Source organism: Drosophila miranda, assembly GCF_003369915.1.
Source record: "Drosophila miranda strain MSH22 chromosome Y unlocalized genomic scaffold, D.miranda_PacBio2.1 Contig_Y1_pilon, whole genome shotgun sequence".
In the NCBI taxonomy this organism is placed as follows: domain Eukaryota; kingdom Metazoa; phylum Arthropoda; class Insecta; order Diptera; family Drosophilidae; genus Drosophila; species Drosophila miranda.
This window is the reverse complement of record NW_022881603.1, coordinates 19316156-19329880: the sequence shown is the minus strand read 5'-3', so window position 1 is coordinate 19329880 and position 13725 is coordinate 19316156. Positions and strand designations below refer to the sequence as shown.

Genomic DNA, 13725 nt, shown 5'->3' with positions numbered 1-13725 from the left:
AACAATCTCGTCTCGGTACGATATATTAGGAGTCTGGATACCAAATTTGGTTGCTCTAGCTTTTATAGTCTCTGAGATTTAGGCGCTAATGTTTTACTCTAAGCAAAGCCGCCTATGCTACGTGTGTGTTAGAGAGAGACAGGGCGAGAAAAAATGAAATTGTTTTCTTGATGCTGGCTATAATAATAATATCCTATTCAGATTCTGCAGTCTAAAAGATATGGTCATTCTCTACGATTCTGCGTTTTTGGGTTTATCGTACCTTTAAAAATGTGGATGCCACAGATTTTCGTCCTTTGTGGGGGCGGAAGTGGGCGGGGCGAAGTTTTGAAATAGTTTTGTAGCAGTGACATATCACAGAAGCCTGGATCCAAAACATCGTTGCTCTAGCTCTTATAGTCTTTGAGCATTTGGCGATGAAGGGGACGGACAGACGGACGGACGGACGGACGGACAGACAGACATGGCTCAATCGACTCGGCTATTGATTATGATCAAGAATACATATACTTTATGGGGTCGGAAACGATTCCTTCTGGACGTTACACACATCCATTTTCACCACAAATCTAATATACCCCAATACTCATTTTGAGTAACGGGTATAAAAATGCGGAGCGCAAAACAAAAACACGTCTGATCACTACGATAGATAATCGGAAAAATACCAGCAACTATGCGACTGTTTTTTTGTTGAACTATTTTGTTTAAGCCTTGTTTTAGCCAAAATACAATAAAAGCAAGGAATAAAAACTAGTCAATCATGAGGAAAATGTATTCATTAACAACCTTAAGTTATGTGGGCAGAACTAAGGATTTTAGTTAGCCAGAATTATTCAAGGGAATAAAGAAATTGAGCAATTGGAACGACTATCCCCTTTCGATTTTTTGTGTGACCAATTTCGCTATAACCTTTTTTTACGCAAAATGCAATAAAAGCCAGTATTTAGAATAAGCCAGTTAAGTAGAAAATTGATTCATTAATCGGATAAAATTATGTGGGCAGAACTAAAGATTTTAGTTAGGCAGCATTATTCAACGGAAGATGAAAAACGAGGAATATGTAAAATAGAACTTGAATTCGTCAGTATATTTACGGTATATTTTTGAAATGAGACGGTATGTTTTGATAGATTTCTGACGGATCGATAAGTCCGCGGTCACACTGCTAGCTACCGTGTTCTATTATATTATTTTTTCTTTCAAAATTTTTATTGAACCGGGCTGGTTGTTTTGCAGAGAATAGGTTACTAAAAGAGAAGTTAGTTTTTTGGAAAGGTGGAAGCAAGACGGGAAGTTGAGGTTGAGGTTGAGGGTGGCACACTGGAAAGGTTTGGAAGGGATATGGGGGGCCTATTCTTCTTCTTAGCCTTAAACTCCTTCACCACCAAATGCTCCGGCCAAAATTTGGCGGAGCAAATGGTGTCAAATTGAGTTGGGGAGATGCTTATCTTAAACGAGGCTATCTCCCTGGCATAAGAGAAGTTAAATTTCTCCACCTTTAAACCCACGGCTTTTATTTTGCTTTGAATAAAAGCAATTACATCATTAGATGTGAGGTCAGGGGCCAGCCGTGAAACAAAAACTTGTCGTTTTGGTGGGACTCCCACCAGTGGTTTAGTCACCACAGGCCTAGTACCTGTGGTGGCAATATCCGGAGGTCCGGAACGTCTATTTACTGGTGGGATCGGGATAGACGGGACAACTAGCGAACTTGCGGACACCACGGACACGGACGCTGCAGACGTACTTGGCTGCACATTATCCGAGGCGATGAATTCGGCTACCGAATCTGCGTCGCCAGCAGCTGTCGTTGCCCTTGAAGTGGCAAACGAGATCAACTGCTGCACACTTGGAGTGGTCGGAGTCAGTTTTTCGGCGGCGCACGGCTGAGTGACGGTTGGCAATTGCAGATCCCGCGGAGTGACCTTTTTCCGCCTCGGAGACTCATTCAGCAGTTTTAAACCGCTAAACTGAGCCTCCATGGCTAGGAGCCGATCGTATTGGTTTTTAAAACCAACGGTCAGCTCCTTAAAGCCACTCCGCGTCTGCCTCATGAAAGCCACCATGTCTTTCTCCACCGCACGGCATGCCTCGCAACTGTAATGCAAGCCATTACGTTTGGCTATAGCATCACTCACGAGGCCAGAAAATCCAGCGCATTTTGCGTGCACTACGCTGTCGCAGAGCCAGCAGGGGACATTCGGCTGATCGTGGGTGATCTGCTTCTTACAGCTTTTTTTGGCACAGACCACAGCGTATTCCATTTTATTATTTATTTATTTACTATTATTTGCAAAACAAATTGGTATCAGACCAATGTGCCAGACAACGCTCAAAGCGGAATTGGTAAAAAAAGAGAGCAGAGTGGAGAGCGGTTATAGCGAGAGCTACTAAGCAGGGAGCGCTATTGCTCAGAAAGTTTAAAGAGCGAGAGAGAAAGAACAGTTATTAAAGTTGAGGTTATAGCGAGAGAGTGATAAAACAACAAAAGGTACCATACGAGAGCGGACTGCAATGCAATGTAATGCGTACTCACTCACTGCAACAACACAAACACAAGCACAAGCACAAGCCGACGCCGAAAAATAAAAAATTAAATAATGTTTTAACACAAATCAAAAGGCATGCACTCGCGTAAATGAATAGGTTTCCAGATTGTTGTTTGGTTAGAAAGTATAATTAGAATTTAGTTAGGAAAACAACGGCTGTTTATTCAAAACAAAAGGAAACGAGGGGGAACGTTGTGAGTTGCTGCGGACACCGCAACTCTACAGTTATACCCGATACTAAGTCAGTATGGCTCCCCTCCGGCAGACGCCACTAATATTAAACGACACGACAAAGAGTGCGTGCGAGAGAGACAGAAAATCAGTCTGAGCGTGACGTCACGCGCTGCGTAGCCACTGCAAATTGATTTGTTTCCTTTGGCTATAAAAATGATCTGATCTGATCCAGATTCAGCAATCAGATAGATATGGTCGTTATCTATGATTCTGCGTTTTTAGTTTTCTCGAATCTGCAATATTGTGCATGCAACAGATTTTCGTCTTTTGTGTAGGCGGAAGGGGGTGGGGCGAAATTTTGAAATATACGTTTTATAGTGAGATCTAACAGGAGTGCGGATACTAAATTTGGTTACTCTAGCGTTAATAGTCTTTGAGATTTGTGAATATCCCCAGATCTTCAACCTTTGCCGCGGCGGAAGGGGGTGTGGCGAAATTCTGAAACAAACTCGTCTCGGTACGATATATTAGGAGTCTGGATACCAAATTTGGTTGCTCTAGCTTTTATAGTCTCTGAGATCTAGGCGCTAATGTTTTACTCTAAGCAAAGCCGCCTATGCTACGCGTGTGTTAGAGAGAGACAGGGCGAGAAAAAATGAAATTGTTTTCTTGATGCTGGCTATAATAATAATAATATCCAATTCAGATTCTACAGTCTAAAAGATATAGTCATTCTCTACGATTCTGCGTTTTTGGGTTTATCGTACCTTTAAAAATGTGGATGCCACAGATTTTCGTCCTTTGTGGGGGCGGAAGTGGGCGGGGCGAAGTTTTGAAATAGTTTTGTAGCAGTGACATATCACAGAAGTCTGGATCCAAAACATCGTTGCTCTAGCTCTTATAGTCTTTGAGCACTAGGCGATGAAGGGGACGGACAGACGGACAGACGGACAGACGGACGGACGGACGAACGGACAGACAGACATGGCTCAATCGACTCGGCTATTGATTATGATCAAGAATATATATACTTTATGGGGTCGGAAACGATTCCTTCTGGACGTTACACACATCCACTTTTACCACAAATCTAATATACCCCAATACTCATTTTGAGTAACGGGTATAAAAATGAGGAGCGCAAAACAAAAACACGTCTGATCACTACGATAGATAATCGGAAAAATACCAGCAACTATGCGACTGTTTTTTTGTTGAACTATTTTGTTTAAGCCTTGTTTTAGCCAAAATACAATAAAAGCAAGGAATAAAAACTAGTCAATCTTGAGGAAAATGTATTCATCAACAACCTTAAGTTATGTGGGCAGAACTAAGGATTTTAGTTAGCCAGAATTATTCAAGGGAATAAAGAAATTGAGCAATTGGAACGACTATCCCCTTTCGATTTTTTGTGTGACCAATTTCGCTATAACCTTTTTTTACGCAAAATTCAATAAAAGCCAGTATTTAGAATAAACCAGTTAAGTAGAAAATTGATTCATTAATCGGATAAAATTATGTGGGCAGAACTGAAGATTTTAGTTAGGCAGCATTATTCAACGGAAGATGAAAAACGAGGAATATGTAAAATAGAACTTGAATTCGTCAGTATATTTACGGTATATTTTTTAAATGAGACGGTATGTTTTGGTATATTTCTGACGGATCGATAAGTCCGCGGTCACACTGCTAGCTACCGTGTTCTATTATATTATTTTTTCTTTCAAAATTTTTATTGAACCGGGCTGGTTGTTTTGCAGAGAAAGAACAGAAAATGATAGCGTCAAAGCATGGTAGTGAAAACGCTTTGTTGTATGAGATAAAAAATGTTAAAAGAGCAAAAGGATTGCAGCAGTATTCATGGATTGAAAATGGGTATGTAGAAAAATCCGTGTTTCGTCTTTGCACGAATTTTTTGATGAATGTTCTATTTTCCGAAGAGTCGAGTGCCAGGTCTTCGGGCCTGGCATTCTTTTCCTGTAGAAAGAATAAGAACGGCCAACTGATAAATCATTTCACCTAAATAAATGCGTTAAACATCCGAATGGCAATTAAACAAATTTACATTTTCTTAGGTTTCTAGATATGAGGCCGCCTCAACACGTGGTCCGGTACCCCCGGCACAGCTAATGTGAAAGGTAGATACCCCTTGCTGTGTATAATGATTTAGAATTTTGTATCTGATGATAAGTTCAATCTGAACAAAGTGCTGTTGATTTTTAACTTAAAACTAAACCAAAAGGATTCTGAAAAACAATTTTATAAAGCAAAAACCATAAATTTAACCAGATGAACTTTAACCTAAATTATTCTTCATTTTAGGTCAATGCTTCAACATGGCCAGAGATCTGGAAATATATAATGCAGGGGTAAGTTTTTGCTCGTCTTTTTTTTTGTTTTGGTCGAGAATGTGATGATAAGTTCAATCTGAACAAAGTGCTGTTGATCCACAACTTACAATTAAACCAAAAGGATTCTGAAAATCGATTCATTTCAGAAATGTTGTGGAAACCCAGCCGGAATGAGAAATTAATGCATTTTGTCTTTCGTTTCAGCCGCACATTTCAGCAAGCCGACATTTTCGTTGGTCATTCGATCCGGAAAACGTGACTAAGGTATGTTCTTTTATTTATTGTCAATATTCATTGCATGATGATAAGTTCAATCTGTACAAAGTGCTGTTGATTCACAACTTCAAATTAAACCAAAAGGGTTCTGATAATTAACGAGGGGGAACGTTGTGAGTTGCTGCGGACACCGCAACTCTACAGTTATACCCGATACTTAGTCAGTATGGCTCTCCTCCGGCAGCCGCCGCTAATATTGAACGACACGACAAAGAATGCGTGCGAGAGAGACAGAAAATCAGTCTGAGCGTGTCGTCGGATGCTGCGTAGCCACTGCAAATTGATTTCTTGCTTTTGGCTACAAAAATGATCCGATCTGATCCAGATTCAGCAATCTGATAGATATGGTCATTATCTATGATTCTGTCCGTCCGTCTGTCCGTCCCCTTCAGCGCCTAGTGATCAAAGACTATAAGAGCTAGAGCAACGATGTTTTGGATCCAGACTTCTGTGATATGTCACTGCTACAAAAATATTTCAAACCTTCGCCCCGCCCACTTCCGCCCCCACAAAGGACGAAAATCTGTGGCATCTACATTTTTAAAGATACGATAAAACCAAAAACGCGGAATCGTAGAGGATGACTATATGTTCTAGAGTGTAAAATCTCAACCAGATCGTATAATTATTATAGCCAGAATCAAGAAAAAAATTTCATTCTTTCTCGCTCTGTCTCTCTCTAACACACAGGTTTCATGGTCTGTTTTGCCAATTGCAAAATATGAGTTCAAGGATCTCAGAACCTATAAGAGCCATAGCAACCAAATTTGGTATCCACACTCCTGTGATATCGGACCTTGACCGTTTCGTGTCCAAATTTCGCCACACCCCCTTCCGCCCCCGCAAAGGACGAAAATCTGGGGCATCCAAAAATCTCAAAGACTATTAAGGCTAGAGTAACCAAATTTGGTATCCGCACTTCTGTTAGACCTCACTATAAAACGTATATCTCAGAATTTCGCCCCACCCCCTTCCGCCCCCACAAAGAACGAAAATCTGTTGCATCCACAATATTGCACATTCGAGAAAACTAAAAACGCAAAATTATAGATAATGACCATATCTATCAGATTGCTGAATCTGGATCAGATCGGATCATTTTTGTAGCCAAAAGCAAGAAATCAATTTGCAGTGGCTACGCAGCGCCCGACGTCACGCTCAGACTGATTTCTGTCTCTCTCGCACGCACTCTTTGTCGTGTCGTTTAATATTAGCGGCGTCTGCCGGAGGAGAGCCATACTGACTAAGTATCGGGTATAAATGTAGAGTTGCGGTCTCCGCAGCAACTCACAACGTTCCCCTCGTTTTTAGGTGCATTTCTTGATCAGCCGCACTTCAATCGTATTCTATCTGTCAGATGTGCGTTTTGGGTAAGTTTAAAAAGCGTTGAACAAAATATACATACAACTTTTATGTGATGATAGTAATTACCGTATGATTTTATTGATTTAAATCTCCATGGCTGCAATTATTGCAGCTGATTATCTTTCAAATCAACGTAAACTATGTATATATTCTAGTGATATTTTATTAAATTGAGTATTCATTTGTACTTTTAGTGACGATCCTCCGTAATTTGGATCAACGGAGGAACCCCAATTCATACCATAAATAGAAGGTAAACAGCATAAGTACATACAAATATTTGATGAATTTTGAATACTATGATGAAAGTAATTACCGTATGATGTTTTTGATTAAATCTCCATGTCTGCAATTATTGCAACTGATTGTATTTGAAATTCATGCTATTACTACCATGCTAGTGATATTGTATTCTAAAGGATTCTTAATTACCTTAATTTGCAGTGTATACCCCCGTTGAAAGACGTCTGAACTACGAACTGGTCTATCGAAAAGATAGAACAAATAAGGATCATGAAGCTAGGTAAGATATACATACGTATACGTTAGTCTGTAAAGCTTGGTTTAAATATTTACATGATGAATACCTTTTATCTATTAACTTGCGTTCTACTGAGTAGAAAACGCGGAGAAATTTACCTGAATCAACTAGACCATCATCATATTGGTGGGAAGACCGAGTTTATATGTGATGTTGATAGCAATTTATATGTCTTCTTTACAGTGTTGCCTTTATCCGAAGTACCCTGAAGACTTCAAAGTATTGCATTGCTTGTGCTGGTAGGTTTTCTACTCATTTGTTTTACCTTAAACTCTTTAAATGATGTTACTTCAGTATAGTTCATTAGAATCCCACATGTTACAACGTTTTCGAAGCTGATATTGTCGTCAAATCAGCTTCTGACGTTCCGCTATAGCAAATCATATTAATTGATAAATAATTGCAGCTCCGATGATTTGCTCTACACCAGTTGATCAGATTCAGCAGAATATATAAGGTCAAGTTTTGGAAACTTAATTTAGATGGTTTTTTGCGAAGCGTTTTATTTTGATGAATATCCTAACTCAGGATTCCCTCTTCTGAGTAGAACCCTAAACAACCATGCTGTTCACTTTTCCCTGTCTGAACATAAAACGATTAACAATTACAATTATTTGCATGTTACCAAAGACTATACAATACCAAGATGTCGCATGAGCGACCAAAAAGCTGTTCCATGGCGGGTCCTAACATTAGGACCCAAAAGGCGCGCGGGGTTTCAATTCCCTTTTCGCCTGTACTTCGTCTCTACCGCGACCCCGCTGCCCATCGGTTTCGTCTGTTCGGCAACAGCACCGTCGAAGCGGTGGTCGCGGATCGCCGATGTCTTTGGAGCGGCACAGTGGGACCTTTGGCCGTCTCAGCTTGCTAAATTAGTTAGTTAGTAAATAAATATTTGCACACTGAAAAAATGTTAAACTTTGAGTGCTTATATCTCCTAAACTAAAACTATCTTGAAAATTCGATTGGAAAATTCTCTATTAGATGCGTACATTAAATTTATCTAAAGCACTCATACAATTGTTTGACTATTTCGGCTGAGTCCCCACTGTGCCGCGCCAAAGACATCAGCGACCACGCTGCCCTACGGTTTCGGCACGTAGGCACTGACATGCTTTCAATGCGCTTGTGTGTGAAGCTAAAAGCCGTATATGCTGCGGGCGAAACCGGTTTATGGCCGTGCCGACGTAGGACATACACACATATACACAACTACAAGCATATTTCTGGGTTGGCTCGAGCTCGTGCTGACCGAGGCATTGACGAAGCCGAGTAGCACTTCGGAGGCGAAGGTAGCGTAAAAGAGAATTGAAGTACTAGCCCCGCGCGGCCGTACCATGAAGCGTCAAACGAAAATTGAAAAAGCATTTGTTCCTCATGCGACATCTTGGTATTGTATAGTCTTTGATGTTACACTTATATGATATTGTTTAATCAATCATTTTACATTTACAGATTGATTTATCACCACTCTTCTAAGGATACGACATTTCCTTGAGTTCCACATATATTTCAAGGTAAATAAATCCTTGAAGTTTTTGTTTAATAACTATGATTTTTTGATGAATATCCTAACTCAGGATTCCCTCTTCTGAGTAGAACCCTAAACAACCGTGCTGTTAACTTTTCCCTGTCTGAACATAACTACGAATATATATGTCGTTTCTTTGATACTGGTATTAAACTCGAACTATTTATTATACCCGATACTCAAAATGAGTATTGGGGTATATTAGATTTGTGGTAAAAGTGGATGTGTGTAACGTCCAGAAGGAATCGTTTCCGACCCCAATAGTATATATATTCTTGATCAGCATCAATAGCCGAGTCGATTGAGCCCTGTCTGTCTGTCTGTCTGTCCGTCTGTCCGTCTGTCCGTCCGTCCGTCCGTCCGTCTGTCCGTCCCCTTCAGCGCCTAGTGCTCAAAGACTATAAGAGCTAGAGCAACGATGTTTTAGATCCAGACTTCTGTGATATGTCACTGCTACAAAAATATTTCAAAACTTCGCCCCGCCCACTTCCGCCCCCACAAAGGACGAAAATCTGTGGCATCCACATTTTTAAAGATACGATAAAACCAAAAACGCGGAATCGTAGAGGATGACTATATGTTCTAGAGTGTAAAATCTCAACCAGATCGTATAATTATTATAGCCAGAATCAAGAAAACAATTTCATTCTTTCTCGCTCTGTCTCTCTCTAACACACAGGTTTCATGGTCGGTTTTGCCAATTGCAAAATATGAGTTCAAGGATCTCAGAACCTATAAGAGCCAGAGCAACCAAATTTGGTATCCACACTCCTGTGATATCGGACCTTGACCGTTTCGTGTCCAAATTTCGCCACACCCCCTTCCGCCCCCGCAAAGGACGAAAATCTGGGGCATCCACAAATCTCAGAGACTATTAAGGCTAGAGTAACCAAATTTGGTATCCACACTTCTGTTAGATCTCACTATAAAACGTATATCTCAGAATTTCGCCCCACCCCCTTCCGCCCCCACAAAGGACGAAAATCTGATGCATCCACAATATTGCACATTTGAGAAAACTAAAAACGCAAAATCATAGATAATGACCATATCTATTATTTATTTATTTATTATTAAATTAACAAATTATCTGTTAATAATGGTACTTCGTTACTAAAGGCGGAAAAGGATAAGTTAAAAGTTAGCTAAATTTAAATGATTATAAATATTGCATGCAATTAGTTTAAGAGACAGTTCAGGGGATAGGGTTTGACAGAGGGAGTTATAATTATGGCATAAAACCCTAAAATGTTCATGATCAGCATAATTAGACCTACATATGGGTAGACGGATAGGCCTAAAAGTACGGGTAGGTCTCGATGGAACGGCCAAGTCAATCTGACCCAAGAGAGTTTGGGAGTCAACAGTCCCAAGAAGGAGCTTGTGCACGAACATTACGCCATTGCATATTCTGCGATGGTGCAACGACGGCAGGGCAATAAGATTTAGCCTAGACCGGTAGGGGGGCAAGATTCTACCCGAGTCCCAGTTAAAGTTCCGAAGGGCAAAAATTAAAAATTGCTTTTGCACGGATTCAATAACAGCCTGCTGCTCTTTATACTGCGGGCTCCACACACAAGAACAATACTCCAATATAGGACGTACTAACGAGATGTACAGTTGTTTCGTAACGTACGGGTCTTCAAACTCCTTGGACCAACGCTTGATGAACGCTAAAACACCCTTAGCTTTATTTACAGTTGCAGCTATATGGGTGTTGAAACACATCTTATGATCAAAAAGGACTCCGAGGTCATTTGAACTCGAAATTCGCTCAAGGACATGATTTCCTAGAACATATGAGACAAAATGAGGAGCGCGACGGTAAAAGTCATAAGTTTGCATTTGGAAAGGTTCAGAAAAAGAAGATTAGTTGAACACCACAATAGTAGTTCACTTAGATCAAGTTGAAGGCGTGTGTGCAAATACCAATCAGAGTAAGAAAGACAGATTTTGACATCATCAGCATACATTAGTGTAGTAGAGTATGTTATAACTTGAGGAAGGTCGTTCACAAATAAAATAAACAGAAGATTAGATTGCTGAATCTGGATCAGATCGGATCATTTTTGTAGCCAAAAGCAAGAAATCAATTTGCAGTGGCTACGCAGCGCCCGACGTCACGCTCAGACTGATTTCTGTCTCGCACGCACTCTTTGTCGTGTCGTTTAATATTAGCGGCGTCTGCCGGAGGAGAGCCATACTGACTAAGTATCGGGTATAAATGTAGAGTTGCGGTCTCCGCAGCAACTCACAACGTTCCCCCTCGTTTTATTTGCAGATATGTTACCTTACGATCAGGGATCGGCACATATTCACATTTTGTTAGTACCAAAGACTATACAATACCAAGATGTTGCATGAGGAACAAATGCTTTTTCTATTTTCGTTTGACGCTTCATTGTACGGGCGCGCGGGGCTAGTACTTCAATTCTCTTTTACGCTACCTTCGCCTCCTAAATGCTACTCGGCTTCGTCAATGCCTCGGTCAGCGTCGAGTCGGTGTGAAAGCATGTCAGTGGCTGCGTGCCGAAACCGTAGGGCAGCGTGGTCGCTGATGTCTTTGGCGCGGCACAGTGGGGACTCAGCCGAAATAGTCAAACAATTGTATGAGTGCTTTAGATAAATTTAATTTACGCATCTAATAGAGAATTTTCCAATCGAATTTTCAAGATAGTTTTAGTTTAGGAGATATAAGCACTCAAAGTTTAACATTTTTTCAGTGTGCAAATATTTATTTGAACTCATATTCACTAACTAATTTAGCAAGCTGAGACGGCCAAAGGTCCCACTGTGCCGCTCCAAAGACATCGGCGATCCGCGACCACCGCTTCGACGGTGCTGAGGCTCGAATTAGAGTCCAGAATTATTTCGTTGCTGGTGAAGGCATTGCCGAACAGACCGCGGGGTCGCGGTAGAGACGAAGTACAGGCGAAAAGGGAATTGAAACCCCGCGCGCTCCCTCGTGCCTTTTGGGTCCTATTGTTAGGACCCGCCATAGAACAGCTTTTTGGTCGCTCATGCAACATCTTGGTATTGTATAGTCTTTGTTAGTACGTTTGTGGGCGTAGCCACCAGCCAACAGGAAAATACCTTTTCCGATCATTATAACAACAGAGGTATATTGTGCTTAAAGTATTCATGTTGCTCTTTTGAAATGATGAAGAAGCCCTTAGTGGTTTTTTCTTCTTAGAATCTCAAACATCATGCTGATTTTGTCTTCTTTCCCCAACTGATTATTCATTTCCATTAAGAACTTGAATTAGTTTCCAAATCAATGTGTTAATTATGTTATCTCTCTCTTCCAGGTTGTTTTGTTCGAGAATAAAATGCATAAAATAAAAGTAAATTGAAAATCAAATATAATAATCTTCTATATATTGAAGGAATTGAGATTTGGCCTATTGTGGGGGAAAGATTTTTTTCTGCTAAGATTTTATAACTCTGCCGTTGGCACTGTTTTTTTTTGGGACGCTGGTTGCATCGGTCTTTTTATTATATTAATACATTTTAAATGGTTACGCGAAATCTAAATCTGAACCTGAACCTGGCGGCACCTAATGTTTGATTCATCGGCGTCATTTCATAGCCAGTTGGTGTATTTATATATGACATGTAGAGTACAATGTGTATCCTTTTCTTCAATGTCTGGCAACGCTCATGCGAGAATAAAAGCTGGTTGCTATGAGATTCGGCCGGTGATTAACTTAAATTTTTGATTACATTTTAATGGAATTACGTTTTAATGCAATTTTCAGATTATAGGTCACGTTTGTGGGTTCCATTCGGTGCAGAGGACTTGGAAGCTAAAAGGTTACTCCGAACACTCAACCCCTTCGCACGCACGCACTCACTTTCCTCTGGGTAGTCGGCATTTCTTTGCATTTTTAAAGCACCGCGCTGGCAGCCATCAATTTATCATGCTGTTGTGTTGGCCATATAAGCGGAAGTTGTACAACCCAGCACTACATGCCCTGCCAGCCGTATGAGCAGCAACAATACCATCAGGAGCAGGCAGCCGCAGCGGCAGGCACGAGATGGAGAAGGAAGTCGAAGACACAACCCCACTTTCGGGGGGCGGGGGATGAGTGTCACATCTATTTTCAACATTGTGCACACATTTCATTCATTGAGTGCATGTCGGGCCCGAGACCAGAACGAGCATATTTACAACCATAGAGGCATTTATGCGCTTTTATGAGATTTTATGGGACATTTAAAAAAGACAGTTGGTTATTTTTTTACTAAGTTGATAATTATCTTGTGGGTGGATGTGCACGTGTGTGTGTGCAATCAAAACGCAATAAATTCAATTGAAAATTTTCCATTTCATCTTCAGTCTGAAGTTATTTACAGCTTGACTCCAGTCCTTTAGTCCAGGACGGGGAGGGGGAGGGGAGCGAGCAATGGAAAAGTGCAGCAATTGGGCAGTCGTCGAACTTTTTGAACTCGATATGTGACGACAAGGACATCGCTGTGCTTTTCACTCGCCTCCCCGAAACTGATAAAGATATGGCCAAGGAGTCTGTCGCCGTCTCGAGCTTCTGGTTCTGTTTCTGGTTCGAGTGTGTCCTGGAGGAAACTTTGTCGTCATGCCTGCCCGGCCCGTATGGCCCGGCGGTTTTTGCGGCGAACAGAACAAGAACGAGAGGAGTTGACTAGTATTTTTGTGACAATTTATTTTCTGTGCTCTGGCTGGCATTTGCTTTTCAACAATTCGAAAAACTATTAAATTGGGCTGAAAGCCAGAAACTAAACGCAAAAGAAGATAAAGTGAGAGAAAAAAACGTAGCAAATATAAAAGAAATAATGAAAACGAGGGGGAACGTTGCGAGTTGCTGCGGACACCGCAACTCTACAGTTATACCCGATACTAAGTCAGTATGGCTCTCCTCCGGCAGACGCCGCTAATATTAAACGACACGACAAAGAGTG

The 13725-nt window shown here is 40.9% G+C and overlaps 2 long non-coding RNA genes and 3 other non-coding genes across 21 annotated transcripts in view; all 5 read left to right on the top strand.

Annotated features, from left to right (window-relative positions):
• The first annotated feature begins 4420 nt into the window (after positions 1–4420).
• Positions 4421–13725, top strand: part of LOC117189760 — a 30741-nt gene continuing 21436 nt past the window's right edge. For 3 of the 17 annotated variants that reach the window (XR_004473527.1, XR_004473532.1, XR_004473525.1), the window contains exons 1-7: positions 4931–5095; positions 5282–5341; positions 6913–6971; positions 7163–7241; positions 7443–7498; positions 7666–7716; positions 8715–8776. This is a non-coding gene — a long non-coding RNA (uncharacterized LOC117189760). Of the gene's footprint in view, positions 4602–4801; positions 4865–4916; positions 5096–5281; positions 5342–6912; positions 6972–7162; positions 7242–7442; positions 7499–7665; positions 7717–8714; positions 8777–13725 lie in introns of those variants that run through there. The other 14 variants (XR_004473541.1, XR_004473539.1, XR_004473530.1 and 11 more) reach the window with 12 other exon arrangements.
• Positions 4902–4982, top strand: LOC117192118. Its single transcript, XR_004474214.1, has one exon. It is a non-coding gene; the product is annotated as a small nucleolar RNA Me28S-Cm3227 (small nucleolar RNA).
• On the top strand, positions 5132–5212 carry LOC117192121. Its single transcript, XR_004474217.1, has one exon. It is a non-coding gene; the product is annotated as a small nucleolar RNA Me28S-Cm3227 (small nucleolar RNA).
• On the top strand, positions 5370–5450 carry LOC117192123. Its single transcript, XR_004474219.1, has one exon. It is a non-coding gene; the product is annotated as a small nucleolar RNA Me28S-Cm3227 (small nucleolar RNA).
• Positions 11771–13120, top strand: LOC117189771. Its single transcript, XR_004473556.1, has 3 exons — positions 11771–11909; positions 12099–12134; positions 12549–13120. It is a non-coding gene; the product is annotated as an uncharacterized LOC117189771 (long non-coding RNA).